This window comes from Macrobrachium rosenbergii, chromosome 3 (genome assembly GCF_040412425.1).
Source record: "Macrobrachium rosenbergii isolate ZJJX-2024 chromosome 3, ASM4041242v1, whole genome shotgun sequence".
Classification (NCBI taxonomy): domain Eukaryota; kingdom Metazoa; phylum Arthropoda; class Malacostraca; order Decapoda; family Palaemonidae; genus Macrobrachium; species Macrobrachium rosenbergii.
The window spans coordinates 55,413,665-55,432,123 of record NC_089743.1 but is presented as its reverse complement, the minus strand read 5'-3'; the positions used below and the strand labels follow the sequence as shown (position 1 = coordinate 55,432,123).

The 18,459-nt window shown below is 36.4% G+C and overlaps 1 protein-coding gene and 1 long non-coding RNA gene across 2 annotated transcripts in view; both read left to right on the top strand.

The window, feature by feature from the left end:
- The window catches only part of LOC136855894 (uncharacterized), a 19,684-nt gene extending 16,201 nt beyond the window's left edge, over window positions 1-3,483 (top strand). The window contains exon 3 of the long non-coding RNA XR_010858170.1: window positions 3,264-3,483. This is a non-coding gene — a long non-coding RNA (uncharacterized lncRNA). The remainder of the gene's footprint in view (window positions 1-3,263) is intronic.
- An 835-nt stretch (window positions 3,484-4,318) lies between these two features.
- LOC136855887 (repulsive guidance molecule B-like) overlaps window positions 4,319-18,459 on the top strand; it is a 296,660-nt gene continuing 282,519 nt past the window's right edge. Inside the window, exon 1 of the mRNA XM_067133328.1 lies at window positions 4,319-4,448. The gene's annotated coding sequence lies outside the window, so the exon portion shown is untranslated. The remainder of the gene's footprint in view (window positions 4,449-18,459) is intronic.

Here is an 18,459-nt window from a genome sequence, read left to right as displayed (position 1 = left end):
CTTCCGGAGTTCAGACTGAAACACTCTCTCTCTCTCTCTCTCTCTCTCTCTCTCTCTCTCTCTCTCTCTCTCTCTCTCTCTCTCTCATTTAGGGTTTGGTTGCGCCCAGTAAACAAATGGGGTCAAATCGAAAGCGTAAGACTTTTAGAACCTTGAAATATATAACTGGCTCTTTTTTTTTTCCCCCACAATGGGACAGTTTCTTGAGATGTGGAATGAAAAAGTTTCCTTCTGTCAGATAGTTTTCCCTGAACAGTATGATTTATGGGTCTTTTCCGTAGTTCAGTCCCCAAAAGGAAATAAGAAAAAGGGCATTTATTTCAGTTCTTATAAAACTCTCGAGATTTTCAAGAGTTTATGTTAGCTTTTATGAAATTTACCGAATTTATGAAGGTTCCTGTGGACACTAACTACTCCTTATATTTTTGTATGTATATCGTTATTTTTCTCTCTCTCTCTCTCTCTCTCTCTCTCTCTCTCTCTCTCTCTCTCTCTCTCTCATGTGGTTCGGATTCCACAATAAGCTGTAGGTCCCGTTGCTAGGTAACCAATTGGTTCCTAGCCACGTAAAATAAATCTAATCCTTCGGGCCAGCCCTAGGAGAGCTGTTAATCAGCTCAGTGGTCTGGTAAAACTAAGATATACTTAACTCTCTCTCTCTCTCTCTCTCTCTCTCTCTCTCTCTCTCTCTCTCTCTCTCTCTCTCTCTCTCTCTCTCTCTCTCTCTCTGATGGAAATTGTGTGGTGATTTTTGTATTTCGCGGGCCTGTTATAATCTTAAGAATCATTTGAAAAAAAGAGTTTGTCATTTGGAAGAAGTAAGCAAGAGGAATCATTATTAGAATGTGGAATGCATAAAAATCGCTCTTCTACCGTTTTAACATGGTGTGTAAGAATGGATCTCAGAAAGTGAAGTTTATGGAAAACGTTCCTCTTGCCTGCTTAAGCAAGTGAAGTGTGTGAACAGATTCTTCCATACTGGAGAGTGAGGTTCATGGGAGGAACCCTTCGTACCCTTCATAGGAAAATGAGGATGTATGTATGCATAGAGTTGTAATTCACATGTAAGGTAAAACACATGAAAGGAATCACTCATATGAAGGTGAATTACATGGAAGGGATCTTTCATTTGAAAAGGAAGTGTATCGAACAAACCTCTCACGTGGAAGTGCAGTATGTGTCGGGTCATCTTGAAAGTTGGATGTACTAACCAAGTCCCACAGATGAAATGATGTGTATGGGTGGAATACCTCATCTCAAAGTGAAGTGTATGGAGGGACTCCCTCATTTGAAACCGACGTGCCATAGGAGCCCTTCATATGTAAGCGAAGTTCAGAGGAGTCCCTTGCATGAAAGTGAAGTATAAGAAATGAATCTTTGTTCCGTTGACAGTGAGTTAATCATGAGACAATAAATTTTTCCTTGTTTCGTGTTAGTTGTAAAGAAAATGTAAATTGGTCTACAATTCGTGCGTTTGTAGCTTCTGTGATTCAGAATACCAGAGAAATTATGCGAATATATCTCAGCTTATCAGAATGGGCGAAATTTTTGTTTTGTTATTATTATTATTATTATTATTATTATTATTATTATTATTATTATTATTATTATTATTATTAATTCTGTAATAATTTTGTGCTGTTCACTAGCATAAAAATATGATGGAACTGCTTTATTTTCACCACCATTACCAACACCAATACTGTTAATACTTATACTAATTGTTCATAAGTTTATGAGAATGCAATAATCGCACTTTCTGAGCTGTATCTTCCACTTATTTAGTACCGTTCTTCAGTACCAGAGCACTTATGCCTTCAGTACGCTTCTTCCGGATTTATCAGATTGTGGGTATTCCGCTTATTTCAAATTTTATTTCGAGCTCCCTTGCTTTCACGTTCTTCCCAAGTCGCCGGAAATTCTCTTATTGTTTCTGTTTATTAAAGGTCTACGTTTGCAGCATCTGTTCCTATTTGGAATATTGCTTTCCAATTCATAGTGCTACATATTACCTTGTCTTCCTCAGAGAGAGGTTTGAATCGAAGGCACTTAAATGATCAGTCCCCCCCCCCCGCACCCCGTTGTCTCTTTCTGGCATTGTTGGCTCTTTGTAGGTACTGTATCTTCTTCAGATATATAGAATCGGAATTGAGCCGAAACCTATCTCATTGTAGACGACTTCGTAACAAAATGTAAGCCTCCATCTCCTAATATTCACGCTTGGGAAATCACTAATCCCGAGATTGCCCGGAACAGCGAGTCCTCCTTTCGCCCGGCTTTGAACTTCTCCCCGTTACGGGTTGTCCTTGTTTATATCTTTTCCTTCGTGGTCATTCCCAACCCTTCCTTTCCTTTCCTTACTTTTTGTTCCTTGCCATCAGGTCTCGGTTGGCCATTGATGGCACTGCATTGTATGAACACAAATTATTATATATATATATATATATATATATATATATATATATATATATATATATATATATATATATATATATTTACATGGAATTCTTTGAGTGTACACTTATTCCAAAAATCTATTCTCTAAGGTGTTTTGGGTTAGATATGTAGATGATTGTTTTTGTATGGTAAAAGAAAATGTAAATATTCCTGATTTCTTGCAAATAATGAATAATCTTGTATCATCCATAAAATTCACAATAGAATATAAAGAAAATAATTGTATACCATTTTTGAATGTCTAAGTTATTAGAAATAGCACCAATTTTTGTTTTAAAGTATATAGGAAATCCACGAATAATTTGTCATATGTTCATTTTAACTCTGACCATGCTAAACAAATTAAGGTGTCAACATTTTCCAGTGTGTATCTTAGAGCTCCTAGAATTTGTAGTCGTGAATTTTTGGAAGAGGAGTTTAAAATTATTGATAAAATAGGAGATTCATTATGTTACCCTCCATATTTTTTAGAACTTTGTAAAAAAAAGCAAAAAAGACATATTACAATCCAACCAGTGTTAACAAAGAACTTAAGAACATTCCCTGTTTACCATTTCATCCTGGTTTCATTCGTGTATTGCCCATTCTAAAAATTATTGATATTAACTTAGTATTTAAATATAATAATATTTTGAGAAATAAACTAATTAAGAATAGCCCGCCCATTTCAAACAATATTGTATACAGTATTCCTTGCAAAGAATGCAATAAGATTTATATTGGTCAAACATCGAAAGGACTAAAAGTAAGAAGCTCCCAACACAAATATGCCATTTTCAGAGGCTTATCAAATAATGGCATTGCAGATCATTGGCTTAAGACAGGCCATGCGGTGAACTGGGATAAGTCAACGATAATCTACAAGGTCAACGACCATCGGAAAAGAAATCTGCTAGAAACTGTGTTTATTGAAGCTATGTCCACCAAGAATTTTAATCTCCACCGTGGATTATCCCTTGATCCTTTGTCCCTGTCTGTTTTGTTTAAAGAACATGCTGCCCAGATCAACAAATTGTAACCCCGCCCCCCTTCTGTTTTTGTATATAAGGCTCTGTCAACTTCTTTTTATTCAGTGTGAACCTGAAAATGTAGAATAAACTACGAAAGTACTTGTTCAAAGTCCCGGTTTTCACTCACCTTCTGACGTGAATTTTATAATATATATTATATATATATATATATATATATATATATATATATATATATATATATATATATATATATATATATATATGTGTGTGTGTGTGTGTGTGTGTGTGTGTGTTTAAATATATAGATAAATAAATAGATAGCTATACGTATCCCAGTAATTTCCATGGTAAAGCAACTACATTCGAATACGTTAATTATTTAGCGGACTTGTTACTTTATACTGTTTTGTAAATTCATATTAATTGAACAGTGAATATTTAATTTACTAATCTCTTACATTAGGTCTCTGCACTCCATTGAGTTGCTAGACTGCAATTCGTAATTCCAGCAAGTTTTTAGTAATTTTGCCCTTTACTCCCAAATGCTCTTATATTTCCTCCAGGAAATACGGGATTAAGCTAATATGACTTGAGGCAGGGAGACGAGGAAGTAAATGTAGCACATGTTGAACTTGAGTGAATTCTTGCGTCATATGTTAATGGTTTCGTCGCACTATATAAATGTCTCGTACGTTATGACAGGCTGCTGTTTATTTTCGTTGGAGACTTTTTTAGCATAATCTTAACCGAAGTCGAAGGCAACATCGTGCCCTGCATTTTACGTATAGACTCAATCTCGTTAACGACGGCTCTCGCTGAGCCACGGGACGGCTAGTGAGCGAGCCTTCCGCGGGGCACCGGGAGCTTCTGGAGTAGTGGAAGTTGTAGCAGGCGATCAGTGTGGAGGAAAGTGTGGAAGTGAGAGGTGTGTAGTGGGTTTCTCTGTGATCTTTACAGTCTCCCTCCTCTGCATTTTGTCGTGGGAATGTATAATGTGGATATTTGACTGGCGTGTTATTGGTAAGTTTTTCTTCTCTCTCTTTTCAGCATGTTCAAAGCTGATTTGTAAAATAATTATTTCCAGGTGACTTACAAAGTTTAATTTTTATGCGCTTCTTAAACGTTTGTAGATGCCGGTAACTAGGTCTTTGTTAATATGTATAGTTGAATGTTTTAAATGTAGTTGGGCAGTCTAAATATAATGAATACTTACATACGTACGCATTGCTATTACACAGGAAAATAAAACCGTGGTATTGTTTATGTTTTAAACGTTTAGCTTATAAAAAAAATAATGTCTAAACAAGTACCCTTGAGAATGTTCATTATGTGACATGACTTCCCTGGTCAATTACCTGCAACCACTTCGTTTATTAAAGCAGACGCCCATGCGTATTTGCAGTAGGAGCAGCAATGGCTGATACTGATATCCTAAAAGTTTTTATTTTCATGGAATGTCGTACCTCTTTTATTATTTTATGGGAGTGGACTCGATATTTACAAAAATACTTTTAGCTTTTGAAACTTTGAAGAAAAATAAATATCAGGTGTATATTTTTTGTTGGGATAACTGCTGCCGGGGTTTTTCCCTATAGCCTTACTCAGTTTGATGGAAAATCATCACTAAATATTATTATGGAGAACGGCCCGGTAAGAAACAAGGTATTTTTTCTCGTAAGTGTTGAAGCTTTATGTAATTAAACTGACTTCAGAGATGTTCTTATAATTAATTACGAACGTCAATATTTTTCCCCGTTCCCATTGTGTTAGTTCTCTTGTATATTTGTTGTGCCTTGTGTCTTTAAAGTTTTTCACCATTAGTCTATTTCTTCTTGCCGTAATTTTTGCGTAAATTTTTAACTATTAATGAGCTAATTAGCTATTTTTTTCAAAATTGAAATGATTATTATATTATAAGCAGATTCAATTTTGCTTTCATTTGTGATTTTTTTTATTATTGCAGGAAGTTGTCTATTTACCGTTTATATCTGCAACTACTGTAGTGTATATTTTACGCACCTTGAGATCAACTATACTGTACTTTGCATTCATACGCTTATTAATATATGTTTTTTGTCTCATCATCTTGTGCATCTTTGTAGTTATTTCTTCATACCTATTCATGTGCATGATAATGCTGAAATTGGTTTCATATTGTTACAACCTAATTTACTGTAAACTTGTGCAGATTTATATTCTAATGTTGTAGGCTAGGTGGTTTCAAAGTTAAAATGGAGGTGTTGTCATTTTGTATCATGAGCCCTGCACGCCAATTTATATTTCCTTGTCTTTATTTAGCTTTACTCAGCATTCAGTGTACAGTTTGTTTAGATATTTCCCTCATTGTTATATGCAATGACTGCTCGGTTATTGACATTTAGGTGGGAAGTGTGACCTTCCCACCTAATTTTTTTTTTTTTACTAAACCGCTCTTTAATTGTACTTAAGCGTGTTGGGCTTGTCTTAATGTCTGTCTTTAATTTTACGTGTCTTTAATTGTTGACTGTATCTACGTACGAGGTATCTTATTAAACGTTATGTTACATGTGCACGACTAACAATTTGATGGTTGTTATTTCCTCTGTGGGGTTCATCATCACTTCAACTGTTAAAAAGGTTTTCATGACAGCGACTAGACCTATTTTCCTCCGGAGGCACGTCCTATTAGGGAACACGGCTTTTTGTGTGCATTTACCTATATGTATGTGTAGCCTATGTATGTATGTATGTATGTGTGTGTATGTATATTCATAAATACGCCATTTACCACCAAGAGGAGTTCTTCATTGGACGGGTTGGTGTCGTTCTCGGCTAGCATTCTGCTGGGCCCACGTTCGATTCTCCGACAGGCCAATGTAGAATTAGAGAAATTTATTTCTGGTGATAGAAATTCATTTCTCATCACAATGTGGTTCGGATTCCACAATAAGCTGTAGGTCCCGTTGCTGGGTAACTAGGCTAATTGGTTTTTAGCCACGTAAAATAAATCTAATCCTTCGGGCCAGCCCGAGGAGAGCTGTTAATCAGCTCAGTGGTCTGGTTAAACTAAGGTACGGTATACTTAACTTTATTTTAACCACCAAGAGGGGTTGTCACCAACGCCGTAGAGCCTACTGGTTCTCATTAAGTCTGCGGATGAGGTTGCTAGCCTCATGTCCCATTTTGACCTCAGCTGGCAATGGTCTACAGGTTGGCGGAGGCCATAATTGTATGTATGTATGTATGTGTGTATGTATGTATATATATATATATATATATACATATATATATATATATATATATATATAACAATATAGTGAATGAAAGGATATGCGTTAAAATTACCAATAAAACTTATGTTCTGGACTAGCAGTATTCTTTATAACAGTGGTTAACACAAATTCGACCAACGTAAAGATTGGTTGCGCACTGTACCACGTCCGTTATACTGCGGGTCTGTTCTATACCGGAATGGGTGATCGTCGGAAGATAACTCATCTAAATGGACATTCACAGTGTTAGCTTCTTTACCCCAAGGTAATGTCCTGGGAACAAAGGGTAACACCTGAACCTACCCCACTAAGGGTAAAGTGCCCTGGGATTGAAAGTAACATAAATGTATAAATATATGTATACATACCTGTATATTATATATAATTATATGTATACACATACTTATATGTAGATATATGTATATATTTTATGTATATATATACATATATATATGAGTGTGTGTTTGTGCGTATAGTCCGTAATCGCTAGTATCTTTCCAAGTCTTTGCGACTCAGGTTCTTGTTTTCAGTGATTAAGTTAGGCATGCAAATTATTGCTCTCTCTCTCTCTCTCTCTCTCTCTCTCTCTCTCTTTATTTATATATATATATATATATATATATATATATATATATATATATATATATATATATAGATCTTACAACAGGCAAATTTAAAGAGAAATTGCACTAATTAGTTGTTGCCAATTGTTTTTATTGTGGCACATAGTGTTATCATTGATATGAGCTTTTCTTGACGTCAGTAAGCACAAACTGCATGGGCGAACTTCTCAATACTGTTATTATCTATAACTCAATGACCTCAATCCTGCAGTCATTTGTTCATGCTGGAATTGTGAGGGGTCGCAAAAAGATAAGGCGGTTCATTTCCCAGACTTGGTTTTCATGCTGATAATTGCCTTCGGGACAATAGGAGTTTTTATTCTGGAAATTACTGTTATCAGTTATCTGCGTTATTATTATTGCGTGACTTAAACAATAATACGAAAAGCAACGTAACTGCAAGAAGAGATTATCAGTGTTTTGCGAAACCGAACTCAACGAGTATTTCCTTGACTTTGACCTTACTTAGTACTGTTACCATCCCGGTAACGTCTTGACCCCTTCTCATCGTTTTCTTTTCAGTTCTTCCAGCAACAGTACGAGTATTTATGAAATTACCTAAATAAATAGGAAGAGTTTTGCTGTTATATCTGCACACTTCCTCGTTGCGTTTTTATCTATCGCTCATTCTGTTTTCATTTTCCAACGGACTTGGGATAGATAATGGAATGGTGTTGCCCATCCGACTGCCTTTTCGTGTAAGAATAATAGTTAAATTTTTCCATTTTTCGACCTGTCATAGTTACGGACTGTTCAACATATAACAGCCTATGTTTCCACTAGAAATGTGTGCTTGTATCTCTCTCTCTCTCTCTCTCTCTCTCTCTCTCTCTCTCTCTCTCTCTCTCTCTCTCTCTCTTTCGGCAGTTATGCTGAACGTATAGTAAACTCTAGTGATGAGGTTGTAGTTTACTTTAGGAATGTATTTCAGCTTATTCCAAGAATTTAGGCTCGTGATAGGCAGGCACACGTTAACATTTGGAGTATGATTGGCAGTTTGAGGAATGCGCGGCAGGTGATGAAGTAACAACGAAGGCTTACGCAAGTAAAAGTCAGATCAGAAAGACTTTCTTTCAGGTAAGCCTTTCCTCAGGCGTCCGAGGAAACTTTGAAAAGATTTACAGCATCACCTCCTATCGTGAAATATGTTTTGATTGATGGTCACGTATACGTGAACATTTTAAGACAGTTGTAAAGAAATCGCAGAGAAGCATAAACCGAACATCCATAGATTGAATATGGAACTCGCCGTGTCACCGACGGGGATGATTCTGGAAATGCGCAAGGCCTGTAACGAATAGTGCAGGGGAACATTTTGGAAAGGACATCACTGAGGAAATTTTATGTAAGGCACGCGTAGGTGAGCATGTATAAAAACTGCGTAAGGAATAAGTGTATATTATTACCATCAAGTAAGCTACTGTAGAAATGCTATTATGTTATCATTTCATGGGATATTTATTAAAAACGCTTGCCGTACATCGGGGAAATTTTTTTGATCGATCTCACAGTTTAATCTTGCAAAGGGAAGGTCATGGCAGCCTTGGGTATCGACTCCTAGACAGACGGACCCGAAAACACAAGATGAGTAATACAACATAAGGTCGAGGCGACAATCGCGACTGTAAGGACGTTACGTACCGTTCCGAACCGTGGACGAAGTTACCCTCTTTCGGCATGCTTAGGCCAAGGTCTATAGATTAAAGAGGCTATATAGGGGCCATGGATGACCGGGGGTGGTTAAAAGCAAGTTTAAAAATCGAGGAAATCAGTACCCATAGACTGTCGTAGTTACCCGCAGAGAAGGTTAATGTGTGTGTATACATAGTATTTTATTGTTACCATTGGTATTGTTATGCACCCTTTTTATGGAACAAGCAGGGAATGTCATTAATTATCTTGTCAGTCTTCCGGCGAACAGGATAGCGCGCTCTAAGGTGAAAAGAAGCAGGGAAACAACTCTTCTTGCTTGCACTTGCTAGACGCCGCTACTTCCAGACACGAAGGGAAATTTATGAATAGGAGAGAGATGCTGCTGCATTTCCGTGGCAGCCAAGTAGCTCGTTGTTTCCATCATTATTGAGGCGTCCATTTTGTTCATGGGGTTGTGCAGCTCGTAACAATACGATAGTGATATCGTCCCCAGTACTTTGGTTGCGTTTCCTTGTTGCGCTTTGCTTGCAAGTTCTCAGATACTCGAGTATTCTTATCATTGTTGCTGTTGTTTTTGTTACCTACTGTCGTTGTTGTTGCTGTTTGAATAGTTATCATGCTTTTCATTACTGTTATTGGTAATATTTTTCTTCTGGGGTTTATGATAGACGTAAAAATGTCAAGGTTCATCAAGATTAAAATCACTTATTTTTCATTTCACACATTTTGTGCAATGTTTTGTCGTTAATATTTTGTTGGGATTATTTATTTAATGTTTTATATGTAGCGAACGACGGGGCGAATATCTATAGGACTTATTTTTCCCAGGTCAGAAGAAAATTAGGAGATCTGAAAAGGATTGCGAAAGAAAAAAGGATGAGGTCTAACCATCCCGTCCCACCCAAAAAATAGTGGACCAACTCAATTTTTTCCTTTGCCTATCATGGCTCTTGGATTCTGTTATCTCCTATTTCTTTAGTTGAGCAATTTTTTTTAGTTTAATCGTGCAGTCAGGCAGAACCGCTTCCCAGACAGCAAGCGATGGCAGATCGCAGGAGTGGCATCCATGCAGTGCAGCAGGTCGCAGTCATGGTCTAGATTTCTTTCTAGACCTTGGTCACAATAGAGAGAAAAAGTCGGCAGCAGTAGTATGTTCGCAACGCACCATTTGTGTGCGGGTAAATAGCATTGGTTTTGGTCTGTACTTGGAAGGGCAGCCACCAGCTGTCGAGTTGGGCAACATTAATAAGTCGGCCATTACTTGGATAGGTGACCTCCCAAAAATGCCAAACTTTCTTGGACAAACTAGCTCCCATCACCATTACTCGAACTTGCAGCACAAGAGTGCCTCATTGGACGGGTGGGTATCGTTCTCGGCTAGCACTCTGCTGGTCCTGCGTTCGATTCTCCGACCGGTCATTGAAGAATTAGAGGAATTTATTTCTGGTGATAGAAATTCATTGCTCGTTATGATATGGTTCGGATTCCATAATAAGCTGCAGGTCCCGTTGCTAGGTAACCAATTGGTTCTTAGCCACGTAAAATAAATCTAATCCTTCGGGCCAGCCCTAGGAGAGCTGTTAATCAGCTCAGTGGTCTGGTTAAACTAAGATATATTTAACTTAACCGTAGAGATCTGATGTGTGTGTGCTGTAGTTTGCCACAGTGTTACCCAGAAAGTTTAAAAGTGGAAATTATTTATTTTTTATATGCTTACTTATTTCTCTACTTATTTTATTGGAGTTTGTGATTTTGCCGTTTGTTTAGTCTTCAGAATGGACATTTATTGGAATCAAATTATGTCACTGCCCTCCGGACTCGACTGATCCATCGACAATTGCGTTTAAAAGAAACACAACTCGAGTATTGAGAGTGACACCAGGGTTTTGTTGGCTAAGGCTGAGGGACCTCCATTAGGACTAATTGACTTTACTCTCTCTCGCTCCCTAAAGATGACAGGTTATCATGAATGCGGTTTTGATCATATTTAATCTACATAACTTGGTTGTAAGGGATCGTTAAGTTTTTCTTATAATGTTAATATTAGTTTATTTCCTTAATATAATGAACTCTGTCTGATTAAGCACCCGAAGAGTTATTGGAAATATAGTAATTAAAAATATGGTCGGATAGCCAATTTTATGGCTGCATGTAGGAAAAAGAAACTGTGACAAGGTTCTTGGGCATTTCTTTCTACTTAACAAAGTCACCTCTGTCCCATCTTGCAACAGATGTGTTCTAAAATATGGCGGGCTTCTTTTCTTCACCATTCTGTCAGTCCTTATGCACTACCATGCACAAAATTTCATTCGCCCAGAGGAAGATTGTAAAGTCGTTTGTGCTGCCATCCTTTCTCTTATGTTTTTCATCCAAAAAGCTGATTAATGTTTGGAATGCTTCCAAACGTTTGTTTGGCTTTCTTAGAACATTGCTCTCTGCTGTGCTCGAAGCGGTTTTGTTTCCATTTTGCCCACATATGGTAAGTAATTAGGACTGATCATAATCGGAAGATATCTAAAGCTTGACAGTCTTCGTGAGCTTTATCTTCAGTATGGGATGTCTATTTCTGTAATACTCTTTCATGAAATAGATTACGTCTCTGCATTTCTTTTCTCTCATATCGGATATGTAATTATTCTTAGTAAACGTTTTTCAGCGGAACAAGGAAGCCTCAGATGAGCTTAAACAATCAATAACAAATAACATATAATACTTAAGGTTCGGTTAGAATGAAATCTGTAAATAAATAAGCAAAGATAAGTGCTGTAACATTGGGTATTTGAAAGATTTAAAGATCCCATAAGCGGCCGGGGAAAGGGATAGGCCATGGCACTAGTGCACAATGCCCTAGAGACTGAACATAAACACACATGATCAGTGCCTAATTCTGCTATCTACACAAGTTAGGACCCGGGGGAACTAGGCAGTTGCAGCTGGTGACTCAGCTGGTAGACTGATTTGCTTCCCCCAAACCTTATCTCTACTAACGCACAGGGACTACAAGGTCTTGTTTGCCTATGAAATCTACCATGCCATAAGTGGGCCATGAACTTTGGAGCACTACTCTGTGATGTTCAGGTAAACCAACTGAGCTATCATGACCAAGTTTCATTGATGGTCCTTTTGGCTAACTGTATAGTGTGTGAGCGGAGATACTATAAGACTGGAGAACGGGAAACTAAACTTGGTTCTTTAGTTTTTGGAGTAGAATTTCATAAATTCTCTTCCCTTAACATATACTTTCCCGTCGGATGTCGTCAGCCCCCATACCATATTTTATATAGGTGCGACTGCAGAAAATGCAGTAAGACAGACTTCACTATCACATTTATCTGCTATTTTTTTATATAAATACACGTCCCCATATATGAATCTATATTTCATTTGCTACATGTGTTTTATACATGTTATGCAGTCAGGATTTAAACAGAAACAGGGTTGCATTATATATATATATATATATATATATATATATATATATATATATATATATATATATATATATATATATATATATATATATATATATATATATATATGTAGCCTATATGTGTGTGTGTGTATATATGTATATATCTAATCTATCTATCACCATCGCCTTCAACACTGCTAGTTGACGCAAAGGGCCTCTGTGAATTTCCACTACTCAGTCTTTCTTGGGCTTTATAATGCACAAATCTCCACTCATGACTAGCCTCAATTCTCATAGTTCTCATCCAAGGAGGTCTGGGCCTTCCAACTCTTCTGGTGTCCACAGGAGCCAGGTTGACACTATTGGCGTACTACTTTTCCAAGAGTTTCGTATGTGTATATATATATATATATATATATATATATATATATATATATATATATATATATATACATACACACATATATATATAGTATCATCAGTGCTCTAGTTGGCTAATGCCTATTGTGCGACCGTTTGACGTCAAAGCATTAGACTAGATTACCGCACAGTGCATACAGGATTAGCTTGGCAATCATTACCTTGCGCGCATGAGCTTCCCAGCATAATCAGTCGAGTTGCCTAAATCAGGTGTGAATAGAGTGTGAAATTCTGGATGATTAAGCCGATTATTTATGCTTTATGCAGTTTAATCTCCAACAGCGTCGTTTTTCATATAATGAGTTATATGGATGCTTATGAGATATTTTGCTGATATAGCCTACTGATGTTTTGTGGTCAGGCTTTTCCCTATTTAAAAATTTACACGATGAATATGGCTGTTTACATTAGGGCGTGAAGGTAACCATAGGTTGTGTGTATGTGAGAGAGAGAGAGAGAGAGAGAGAGAAAGAGAGACGCTTCCCAGAGTATGTGCCGTAGAATAGAAAGGGATTGAATGGTATATATACAGATACGATTCTTTTTGAGGGTTAGGTGGAGACAAGAGCAGCTTTTAAATTTACATATATTTCCGCTTGTAAGATTTGTGTGTGTGTGTGTGTGTGTGTGTGTGTTCTAAAGAGAAGAGAGACATATTAGGAATATAAGGAATATAGAGAATAGACCAGGGTAAATGAATTTAAAGGAGAGAGAATTTGATTTATGAGAGAGAGAGAGAGAGAGAGAGAGAGAGAGAGAGAGAGAGAGAGAGAGAGAGAGAGAGAGAGAGAGCGTTGAAAAGTAGTGGGTGAGGTGTTGGTTCATCCCATTACTCTCCATTGCCAAGACAACACTTGACATTTAAATTATATTTCAGGACTAAAAGTCCAAGATTTCATCTGAGGTTCTCTTTGTAAGTTTTCTAATCTCCTCTGTTCAGAAAAAAAGTTCCCTTTCTGATTCAGTTTCGAGGTCTTTAATGATAATTTAAAAGTTATAGTTCAAGGATACATTAAAGTTATGTCGACGTATAATTCTTTAAAGGTTATTTGATATCAAGTTATCAACAGACCATTTCTTGTGAATTCAAGTGGTTGCCCAACTCTTGTGACTTTTCAAATTGGCTTTTGCTTGTATGATCTTGTCTCTGCTTTAAGGAAAAATACCGGTAAAGTAATGCATGTATCATTTAAATGAAAAAGCGGTTGTTAGTTAGTCGTCAGGTTTTATTCACTTGGTTTTTATTTTATTGCAGAGTTTATCAAGTGCCTGACATTGATTTTTTTCAATATACTATCCCTTATTCCTGAGAATCACTTCCTATTAGCTGACACAGATGAATCTGTAGTTATATTGGTGCAGTATACATCTAGTTCAGGACTTTCTTTTATTTTATTGTAATTTCATCGTCTGACAGTTCTTATTTATAGGTTATTATTTTCCAACAGTGAAATGAACAATTTTACCTAAAAGACATATATTTTTAAACTGTAACTTGACATTCCTTGTCTTAACGATTCAAAGACATTTTTTCCTTAATTTGGCGTTGATAAACCTTAGAAATTGTGAAACTACTTCATCGCCCTTCGTCTAGCCATGTGATATAATTTATTACGAGACGAGATTGCATCAGTGACGCTTCTTGCTATAAATAACTAGTTGAATTGCGCAGCGCAAATCCATGACCAGTTGCGCAAAAGGGCACGCACTGGCATAGGTCACGTGATGATGTTTATGTTTGAGAGTAAAGCTTGACTTATAAACCGCCAGGATAGGTTTGCGTTGTGCTATTTAGTCATCACTCATTCATTCTTCTGATGAAGTAGTAGCCTGTATGTGATCTTGTAGTTATAAAGTTAATGAATGGAGTTGGTTTTATATCTCCTATTTTCTTTAATGAATGAGGGCTGTTCTTTTATTGGATTTTGGTAGATACACTCAAGTGAATGAAATTGGAAAGAAATCTTTTAATTGAATGAGATAGGATGCTTGCTTTAATCGCTAGCTTTAGCAGTTTTGCCAGTTAGTTACAGATGCAGCTTGAAGCAAACACCATTATTATGTTATATTTAAGACCTGTCTTTTTTTTTTTATATTGTCCTTCCTTTTTTACGGCAACATATAGTATCTGGAATAATGTATTTCCTTTTACGTTATAAGAGTTGCGTGTTCATTTATGTATCTCTTATTAAAAGTTTGAGGGGTACGTATCCCTAAAGCCGAAGTAAATCGTCTTTGTAAGTTATATGCATAATAATTATTTATTGAGTCAGTAATTATAAGTTAGTCATCATTTTCCAATCCGTCCGTACTCGGAAATTGCTCAAGGAAATTTCGAGTGCTCTAGGTATTAATTACCGAGACATTTCTGACTAACGCACGTAATGGATTTCAAGAGAATGTGGACAAATGTTGTGATTAACTAACGTGTTTGAGTGCAAAGGACTTTTCACAGAGAGTACTGGATGACATTCGTATTCGATGGCATGGGAATTTTCACAAAATGCTGTGATTGACAGTTGCTTTGGAGCCCACATGAATTTTGACAGACATTCGATTCCGAGAGATTTGCAGTTGACAAACTCTTCCTATTCGCAGACAGATTCGATCAGTTTCTATGGGCAAACTTTTCGGATTGAAATCAAATTCAGATTTTTTGAATACTGACAGGGAGAGAGAAGGAAACACTGATATCCAAGAACAGACGACTAATTCTGACTAATTTTCGAATTACTGAGAGAGAGAGAGAGAGAGAGAGAGAGAGAGAGAGAGAGAGAGAGAGAGAGAGAGAGAGACTGGCAGATAAGGCATCTCATATTACTGGAGCTGCCAGTGAGCGACTTGGCTATTCTTCTGACGTGTTATGAATGATTAATAGTTAACGCTGGAATATTCAGTTGCTTGTCTCACGATTTCGGTTTACGAAAATGGTGAGGAGGAATAATTATGCGACTATTTAGCCAGAACGGATGCTTTGTTTGTTTGTTCTTTTCAAAACAAACTCTTGAGGTATTTTTTTCCTGTTTGGGAAAGGAGTATTTGAAAGGTACTTGATATTGGCTGTTAAGGAAACACATGGTATGTTCATATATATATATATATATAGCTATATATATACGTACATACACACACACACACACACACACACACACACACACACACACATATATATATATATATATATATATATATATATATATATATATATATATATATATATATATATATATATATGTGTACATATGATATATATACAAATATGTACTTTTGTAAATGTACGCATATGATTATGAACCCAAAGAAAGAGAAACAACGGAGTGCAAGATACTGTATGTTCCCTTTACTTTAAGACATTCTCAATTAAACTTCATACAGCAGGAGAAACTGAAGATTATAGATAGAATTCCGTTATAAAATAAACTAGATAAAATGAGTTTATAACCATTTTTGTTCATATCAAGATCCCTGTTGCGTTTGGAATTGATCTTTAGCTAACGGCTCTCTTGGACTAACACAGCAGTTTGTAACCCGGGAAAGGTAAAAAACGTTAACAAAAGTTACTGATAAACGTAAGTTTTTCTTTTAAATATCCTTCAAACATCTTGTGCAGAATAGCGTTTGGAGTATATTTATGCAGATTGTAAGACGTTTCGATGTGATTTTCCGCGGAGGTGAACAAAAGAGCATTATTCATGTAGCCACTTTTGTTTCAGATTTTGATGTTAATTTATTTGGACGTGTAATTCCTTACTCTTCTGACCCGGGTAAAATGCATCGCAGTTCTTTTGAGGGCAATTACTATGAATAATTTCATGATTAATTTTATGGACTCATAGCAAACAGTGGGTGTTCTTTGGTGGTTTTGTCTTCTTGTCGCTTTTATTATTAAATGTCTTCACATTTTTTGTTGTAACAGGTATCCAAAATATGAGCGGAACAGTCCAGTTCATTACTTATTATAACAGGTATCCAAAATATGGGGTGAATAACACAATTCAGTGCTTATTTTCCTAATGCTCTGTAATTCTTTATCCAGGAATTCTGGATTGACGGCACATAATGCTGGCAGGAACATAGAAGATACGCTAATGTAGAGATTTTTATGTTAGTATAGTATCCTGAAAAGTAATATACATATGTTGAATTATATGTTGCTTTTTTTGTCTGTACTAAATTTACACTGAAAATGTTCATGTCTAATAGCAATGTCTAAAATGGCAAGCAACCATCTTTTACTATATCTAGTTTGATTTTCATAGACAGGACTTGGTTATGCAATTTTTCTAAGAGATTACTTGCATCTGTGTCTTTAGGTATAATAGCCAGAATGTCATCTTAGGCTACTTACCGAAACCATGATATAGGTATTTGAATACTCGTACGAGAACCTGTACATATTGTTTTTCAAAACACTCATTATATTAATTTGAGAGAACAGGATTACCCATTACCCATTTCCATACCAGACGGGTGTTTGTAGACTTATGTCGAGGAAAATTAAATTCCGGTCATAAGTATGCAATTTAATAAATTTCAGAGATATTCTATTATGGCTCCAGTGGGCACTTTTGTGAATAATGAACATGCACGTAGACTTAGTAGGAAGGCAGGATTGATCGTATCGTTTAATATTTCTAATGAATGATTATATATATATATATATATATATATATATATATATATATATATATATATATATATATATATATATACTATATATATATGTGTGTGTCTGTGTCTGTGAATGTATATTTTTATATACAGTATGTATGTGTACGGCGTAGATGGTCTTGTGCGTTTGACAAAAAGGTAATATTTATGTCCTTTATGAAGCACTGGGTATTGAGATTTTCTTGAAAAGAATAAAAGAAATCGATACCTTAATGTTTCGAGGAGGAGAGTATTGGAGCAGTTGCTTCCTCCATATCAAAGTGATGTTTCCTTTGAATATCTTAAGGGGACCTGCTTTTAATGGGATATATATTGGAGTCTTGGATTTTTAGAAAGAGAGAGAGAGATAGAGAGAGAGAGAATTATGGACATGAAATGAGAGATTAAGTGTATGGGATGTAAGAAAGTATAAACTGTCAGACAAAAGAGAGAGAAGGGTGTGGTTACTGAACGTGCATCGGCGAGATAGAAATTACGGGTCACTGAATACACCATGACAAAGTGAGAGACTGTGATTCTTCGGATAAAATATGAAATATGGGTCACTGATTGAGGGATTACTTATCACGTAGTGTGCGAGATGAAAAAGAGTGGCTTATGAATAAAGCTAGAGAGAGAGAGAGAGAGAGAGAGAGAGAGAGAGAGAGAGAGAGAGAGAGAGAGCTTATATAGGGTCGTCCGAAGTCGAGGTCTTCGCGTCTCATTGTCCAAAAGCGGTCTCGTAGGGGTTGGCTTACTTCCCACTTGTACGTGATGTGTTTCACCAATCGAGTTATATTAATCACCTCGTTTCCATTCCTGGTAGTTGGACTTGATCCCCAGTTGGTCCGTGAATGGGTCGGGTAGGAAGAGGTCAAGTAGGATGACAATATTTTACTCCTTCCCACACCATACTTTTTATACAGCTATTGGACTAGTATCAAGACTTCAATCTCCAGCTTTCTGTAATATTTTTATGGCTTCTGTTCAATTTAATTACTTGTCGTCGGGTAAACTTCGTG